At 39.9% G+C, this 7,682-nt stretch overlaps 1 pseudogene across 1 annotated transcript; it reads right to left on the bottom strand.

The window, feature by feature from the left end:
- Positions 1-4,975: 4,975 nt before the first annotated feature.
- LOC308415232 (high mobility group protein B1-like) lies at positions 4,976-5,589 on the bottom strand (annotated as a pseudogene). The gene has a single exon. The product of its transcript is annotated as a high mobility group protein B1-like (transcript).
- Positions 5,590-7,682: the final 2,093 nt, after the last annotated feature.

The following is a 7,682-nucleotide window of genomic DNA, read 5'->3' as shown; positions in this document are numbered from 1 at the left end:
TAGCCAATAGAAAAACAGTACATCTGAAAAAATCAAATGAAAACTGTTTAATACACTGAACATTGCTTATAAGAATGCTAAACATTATTTCTGGATTATTTGAGATATTGAATATTAGTTCAACATTAATACTTATAAAGACACTAAAGTGAATTTTCATTTTTGCTCATTGATTCTTAAGAAAAAAGGAACATATAACATTATATTGCTGGAAGCTGGGTTACTAGGGCTACTGTGATGTTTGCACTCAGATTTCTGTTCCAAGCAAGACACGGGTCACTGGCCTTCAAGTTCACAGCCAGTTTCCCCTGGCACGCAAACTCTCACAGGGGGTCCGAGGTCAGGAGTCTAAATGGGGATACAGCATCGTGGTCAACATCATGGAGCGGGTTGGAGCGTCTGATGCTCTTGCTCACAGTGGCGGGAAAGTCTGAGGCTAAGATTCCTCAGCCTTCCTTCTGTATCCCCTCTACAACACAGTACTGTCGCCTGGTAATTCCTGCCCCACCCCACTTGTTCCCCAGCTTTGCTGCAGTGGCATGCTTTACTTGTCCTGCTATGGGAAAGTATGGTTTTGAAGTCCCTCCATGACATTTTTTTTTTTTAAATCTTGAATAGAAGGGTTTGAGAAAAGTAAACATTAGTGATACTAAAGCCTACAATGGACCAACTGTAAGTGTAATCCTATTTATACCTAACCCATTCAATGGTATATTTTTAAAATATTATTGTGTCCCATCTACTCATAATTCTAAATTTCTAGAGGCCAGGCAAAGTGTCAACATGCATGTCAATCTGTGGTAACGTGAGTCATAGCATATCTGGTTGGGAAGTTTATCAAGACATTGACTGGAGCGCCATGGACTGATAATCACATCAAGGTCTTATTGCTGATTCACTCTGAGCATTTATGTAAAGCTTCTATGAAGTCTGATGCAGCCTTGTCAACATTACTGGAAAGAAATGTCACCTGGGTTTTGTGGTAGATTAAATATAGAAATGGTTAAAAATGGGGCTTGCCTAAGTTAATAGTTAAATATAGGATTTCTGTTGAAATATCTACGTAGAACTTATTGGTTTATCAAACACTATGATACTTTGAAAGCCTAACTTTATGCCTACTATACCAATAATCTTTTGCTATTTTACAAGGCAGTACTGCTTCTAAAGCCATTCTAATAGTAGTTATGAAAGCCTGGTCAGATATTTAAAAATTTATTGCAGGGCTTTATATCTGATTGATTTCATAGAGCTCCCTTCCTATTAAATTCCTTTTAATGAACTGTGACCAACACCACCAGAGTTGAGGGACACAATAAGAGTGTTATGCAGCTATTTTTGTTTAGATGTTAATCACAGGGACGGAAGCTCATTATAATACACACTGTGCATTTTAGGGAGGCCTAATAATGGTGTTGCTGAGCAACTGCTCTGCTCTTTTCTACCAGTGCCAAAAAGACGATACCAGTTCAGGATTTGCCGTTCACCCTCTGTTTGTACATTTTGTTTAGTTTTGTTTGGAGGCTGTCTTCTAGAAACCTACCCAGGTTGAGGCATGACTCCAGGATTTGCACACTCTTTGTGCAAATACCTTTAGAACCTTTTTTCACTGTGTATTTGTAATTAGATTTTGTTACCTTCTTCTATCCATAAACTTAAGTTAGTAGCAATAACAATGGTACACACACGCACACAGACACACACACCCCACTATTTTAAGTCATCGTAAATCAGTTCAGTTCAACATGGGAGACAAAAACTTTTATGATAAGAACTCTGATAGATAAAATTACCTACCCTAGTCCCTAAATTAACATCCAGAGCTGGAAATGAAAATAATTTTTCTTTATTTGCATTGATGTTGTAAAAATAAACTGTAAATAGTTGTTTGGCAACTAGATGACAATTCTTGTTTTAATTGCAACTCCCTTATGGAAATTATTTATAATTATTGTTATAGGGATTAAACACACAATTCAGCCCACAGACTAAGGTGATACTTTAAGATATTTTATAGCTGAATCATCAATGAATAAAATAGAAATATGGTTTTTATTGCAAGTTTATAAGAGTAATTTGCCTAAATTTCTTCTTAACAAATTAAGAATAATGGCTGGAAAGATAATTCAACAGTTCAGAGAGCATGGCTCTTGTAGAGGACTCAGGTTTAGCTCCCAGCCTCATAACCATCTGTATCTTTAATCCCAGAGGATCTGATACCGTTGTCTGGTCTCCCTAGGCAGTAGGCATGCAAGCACTATGCTAACACAATAAAACATAACAGTGAGCGCCTACTGTCTTCATCAGGGTTACTATTGTTGTGGTGAAACACCATGATCAAAAGCAACTTGGGGACGAAACAGTTCATTTTACTTACAGTTCCATATCATCATCAAAAGCAGTGAGGGAAGGACTTCAAGAGGCCACAGAGGGTTGCTTCCTGGATGGCTCCTCATGGCTTGCTCAGACTATTTTCTTATGGAACCCAGGAGCACCAGCCCAAGAGCAGCATCACCCACCATGGCTGAGCTCTCCTCCATCAATCACTAATTAGGAAAATGCCTTATAGCTGCTGGTACTTATTGGATGCATGTTCTCAAATGAGCTTCCCTCCTTTCAGATAAATCCAGATTGTGTCAGGCTGATATAAATTTGACAGCACAATACCTACACACGTCTATACTTTTAATTTTGTTCTGACCTTGGGTACTTAAGTCATTTTGTCTTAGGACTACAAGGAAGAGTAAAAATCAAAGGGTCCTAACAATCCAAGTTTTCGTCAATGTAGGGTACAGCATGGGCAGCAGCAATGGGTGGGAAAAGCAGGTACAATCCCGTAAGCTAAGCTGCTGCCAAACGTGGTAAACACTGTGGAAATGATTAATTAATGTTTTTCTATATTTATTTTTGGTTTTTTGAAACAGTTTCTCTGTGTAGACCTGGCTGTTCTAGGACTAGCTCTGTAGACCAGGCTGACCCTGGACTCAGAGATCTGCCTGCCTCTGTTTCCTAGGGGCTAGAATAAAAGGCATTCACCACTATGCCACACTTGCTTTTTTATTTTTATTTTTATTTTTTTAATTAAGAAAAGTAACATGTGCACTCGTGTGTATGGGTGTGGAGGTGTCCACTTTCATGAGTGTTCAGCTGTGGGTACCAGAACTCTCTATCACGTGTCTTCCTCTGTTGCCATCCACCTTCTTTTTTGTGAGACAGGGTGTCTCACTGGATTTGAAGCTCACCAACTGGATACATTGGTTGACAAGTGAGTCCCTGGAATCCTCTAGTTTTTGTCTTATTGTGCTGGGATTATAGCATTCACTGCCATACCTGGCCGTGTGGGTGTTGGAGATCTGACTTTGTCCTCATTCTTGGGCAGAAGCACCTCATCCCCTGAGACTTATCTGCAGCTTTCTCTGTTGTATCTTAAGAACTGACTCAGGACATTTCTTTTTCTTTTTCTTTAAACCTCTGCAATTATTGGTTTATTAGTATCATCCAGGACTCATGTTCCGTGTTCCTCCTTTAATTACATAACAAACGCAAACGTAAAGATCCTAAGTCAAAATGATATAACAGTGCTCCATCACAAAAGTGTGTAAAGTTACAAGGACGCTATTTTAAAACACTGGCACTTTAAGAGAACAATAATCTCAACCCCCCCCCCCCACAAAACTAAGCAGATTAAACATGACTAATGAATGAGTTTGGGTTTTATAAAGAAAAACAAATGAATTGGACCACTGGTACTAATATGCAAAGTTTATCCTCTTTCCTTGTATCTGACTTATAAAGGAACAAACCACACTATAGGAAACTATAACCTTCATTTTAAATGTGGCATAATTTTAAAAACTGGCCCAACTAATTAAATATTCCATCCTGAGCAAAGTGTATGTACATAGAAGGGCAAGGGCATTGTAGCAGCTTCTTGTGACAGCCTTCGCTGGGACTGAGGACAAAGAGCACGAGGTCTTGTGTTTTAAGCTCACACTTTTGGGGATACACTCTTAGGTCTCTTTAGTAGGAAACTACAAAATATAACTGTCATTACACAGGGATGGCAGTTAGAGGACAGTCCTCACGTGAGGAGTAGAACACATTCTCTCTATTAGTCGTTCACGGACAGACTTTCAGATTGCTCGATTCTAATCATCCCATGGTGTGACAGAACTGACCCCTCCTTGCTATGCCAAGTAGGTTATGTAACATCTCTTACCCAACTATGGATGGAAATGTTACCCCTACCACAGTATGCAGGGTGTGTGGACAAAAGCTTTTCTCCAGCTAACTCTATGAAAGGATATGCACTGTAATAGTCCATGTGACCCAAAATGGGCAAAAGCAGAAGACTAGCTTCCCCTGGAGAAGAAAACTTTCAGACCTATGAAAAGAACAACAATACTAAGAAAAAGAATGGATTTACTTAGAAGCATTTAGAATGTTAACAAAACAGCCCCATTTTTTTGTTTTTGTTTGTTTGTTTTTTTTTTTTTTTTTTTTTTTTTTTTTTTTTTTTTTTTGCAATTACAGAGTGGTCTTCAGTTAACAGAACAACAATTATCTTCATATAAGTTGCATCAGAGACAACTGATGAAAAGAGAAAACAACACAAAGCAAAAAACAAAAGAAAACCAAAACAAAAAAAATGGAAAAAAAAAAAAAAGCAACCAAACTACTGTCCCCACATAAAACTAATTTGTGCTGTGTACCAACAAGAACCTGCTTTAAATTTCCATGCCAATTTACAACCCCCAGACTGTACTAGGCAAGGTTAGTGGCTATTGAAAATACCACCAGGACAGGGCTATCTAACTACACATTCGGTAGTGTGTTAGCTATGCAAAAAAAGAGACTGTACAGTTAAAAAAAAATCTTACACAGCCTTACATTTCAATTTTTTTCTTTAAAATAGGTTGTGAACAGGGGGGTTAAATCTTTATAGACAACAAAGGAAAATTGTGCTAGAACCAGCTCATTCATCATATTCTTCATCTTCATCTTCCTCTTCTTCCTCATCCTCTTCATTCTCCTCATCTTCCTTTTCCTTCTTTTTTTTTCTTGCTCTTTTCAGCCTTGACCACCCCCTTTTTCGCTGCATCAGGTTTTCCTTTAGCTCTGTAGGCAGCAATATCCTTCTCGTACTTCTCCTTCAGCCTGGTGGCCTTATTCTCACAGGGCCCCTTGTCATCCGCGGCAGTGTCGTTCCATATCTCCCCTTTACGACATCACCAATGGATAAGCCAGTATGCTCGCCTTTGATTTTGGGGCGGTACTCAGAACAGAACAAGAAGGCTGAAGAAGGCCTCTTGGGTGCATTGGGGTTCTTGAACTTCTTTTTGGGCTCCCCTTGAGGGGGATGTAGGTTTTCATTTCTCTTTCATAACGAGCCTTGTCAGCCTTTGCCATATCTTCAAATTTCCCCTTCTCTTTAGCCAACATGGTCTTCCAGCTCTCTGAGCACTTCTTGGAAAACTCTGAGAAGTTGACAGAAGCATCCGGGTGTTTCTTCTTGTGTTCCTCCGACAGGTTTGCACAAAGAATGCATATGAGGACATTTTGCCTCTTCTTAGGATCTCCTTTGCCCATGTTTAGTTGATTTTCCTCCTCAGAGCACAGACTGACTCAGGAAATTTTTAGTGTCATAGTAGGACATTAATACCTTGTGGTTTCATCTTTCCTCCCTCCCTTCTTCCCTTCCTCCCTCCCTCCGTCCCTCCCTTCCTCCCTCCCTCCCTCCCTTCCTCCCTCCCTCCCTTTTGCTTCTGATGTTACAATGATGTACAATGACCCTTAAACATGTCTTTTTATTTGCCTTTCACTTTGTGGACGCTGGTAACAGTTTTATAGCAGAAAAAATATATACTTGGAAAATCATATGTTTTAAATATGAGTAACATTGCCTGTAAATCTTGATCACAGCATAACATATTTTATGAAAGTCAAGCTTCCTGAACTAGCAATTATTCTTAACAAGGTCTGAGCTGCCTTTTGTTGTCTTTAACAAAAAGTTGTCAATGTTGATTCTCAGGATGAAAAGACAAACCAGATCAGAGAATTTTGAAATCTTCTCTTAAACACACAGAAACATTTTTTTTTTTTGTGGGGTAATAGACTCTGAGATGCCCTAAATAGGGGATAACCTAAAGAGCTTGCCAAGGGGATCCCTGTGGGATTTCTTACTAAGCCCTTGTCCATGACACTTGGAAAAAAACATTTTACTAGAACAGAAGGTGTTTCAGAGCTAGAAGAGAAAACTGTTATCAAACTGTGGGTCAAATCCTAGTGGAAGATTCCTAGGACAATTTCTAAAACAAGTTCATTGGCTGTGCAGTAGGCTACAGGTTTGCCAGACTAGAGCCAGAAAAGATCATCAGGGTTGACTTGTAGGCTATCTATTAACCAGCCATGGCAAACTATAGTTTAGGGACGAAATTTGGTTCATTGCCCGATTTTATATGGTGTTTTAACTAAGAACAATTTTCACATTTTTAAGGGACTAAAAACAAATTGGAAGGGATCAGAAACATATTTTGATAACTAAAAATATAACTAACTTAAGTATCAGTTTCTAGAAATGAGAATGTACAAGGACACTGCTGTGCTCATTGGATTCTATCTCAGCTGTGGCTCTGTTTAGGATACAGAGACAGAACAGAGCAGCTGGAGCAGAGAACCCACAGCCTAGGGAACAGAAGGATCCATCATTTGAACCTTCACACAAAAGCTTGTCAGACTCCTGTTGAAGAAGTTGATGATAACTTTTTAGAAGTATCCAAATTCTGGACATCATGGACATGCTTGTTAGAACAGCTAGGGATTCCCATTGGAGGAGTTAGAGAAAGGACTGAAGGAGCTAAAGGCATTTGCAACCCCATAGGAAGAACAATATCAACCAATCTGACCCCTGCCAGAGCTCTCAGGGACTAAACCACCAACCAATAAGCACACATGGAGCGACCCATGGCTCCAGCTGCACATGTAGCAGAGGATGGCATCGTCAGGCATCAATGCAAGGAGAGGCCCTTGGTCTTGTGAAGGCTTCATGCCCCAGTATAAGGGAATGCCAGGGTGGGGAGGCGAAGGGAGTAGGTTGGATGGGGGGGCACCCTCATAGAACCAGGGGGAAGAGGTTTGGCATGGGGGTTTCTGGAAGGGAAACTGGAAAGGGGGATAACATTTGAAATGTAAATGAAGAAAATATCCAATAAAGAAAAAAATACATCGAGGAACAAAACAAGCAAACAAAAAACCAACCAAAACAAGCAAAAACAAAACAAACAAAAAACCAAACAGCGAGGCGGGACTGAGCTGCTAAGGAGAAGGAATGACAGCATCAGGAAGAATGATCAAGAAACCAGAGAGCCACTGTTGTTCAGAACAGTGCTCACTGAGCTACCCAGAGGCTTGTTCTGACAGGCCCTCCTCAGAAGCCTTACCCTCCTTTCTTAGTCATTCCTATATGACCTGCTTGCCGCTCCACCTTTTACTCTCCCTCTCCGCTTGTTGTTACTGCCTTTCTTTTTATAGTATTGTTCTACAATGACATATTAAGAAATGATACTGATAACACAAGGTCGGCCAGTACTCAGCCTCCAGCAGTTCAAGGCCAGCTGAGTGTATTTGTACCTTAGCTGTACATTCACTCGACTCCTCTCTACTTGTACATTTCCTCCAAGAGA

This window comes from Micromys minutus (assembly GCF_963924665.1).
Source record: "Micromys minutus genome assembly, chromosome: 1".
Lineage (NCBI taxonomy): Eukaryota > Metazoa > Chordata > Mammalia > Rodentia > Muridae > Micromys > Micromys minutus.
The sequence above is the reverse complement of the archived record's forward strand: the minus strand, read 5'-3'. Positions and strand labels throughout refer to the sequence as shown.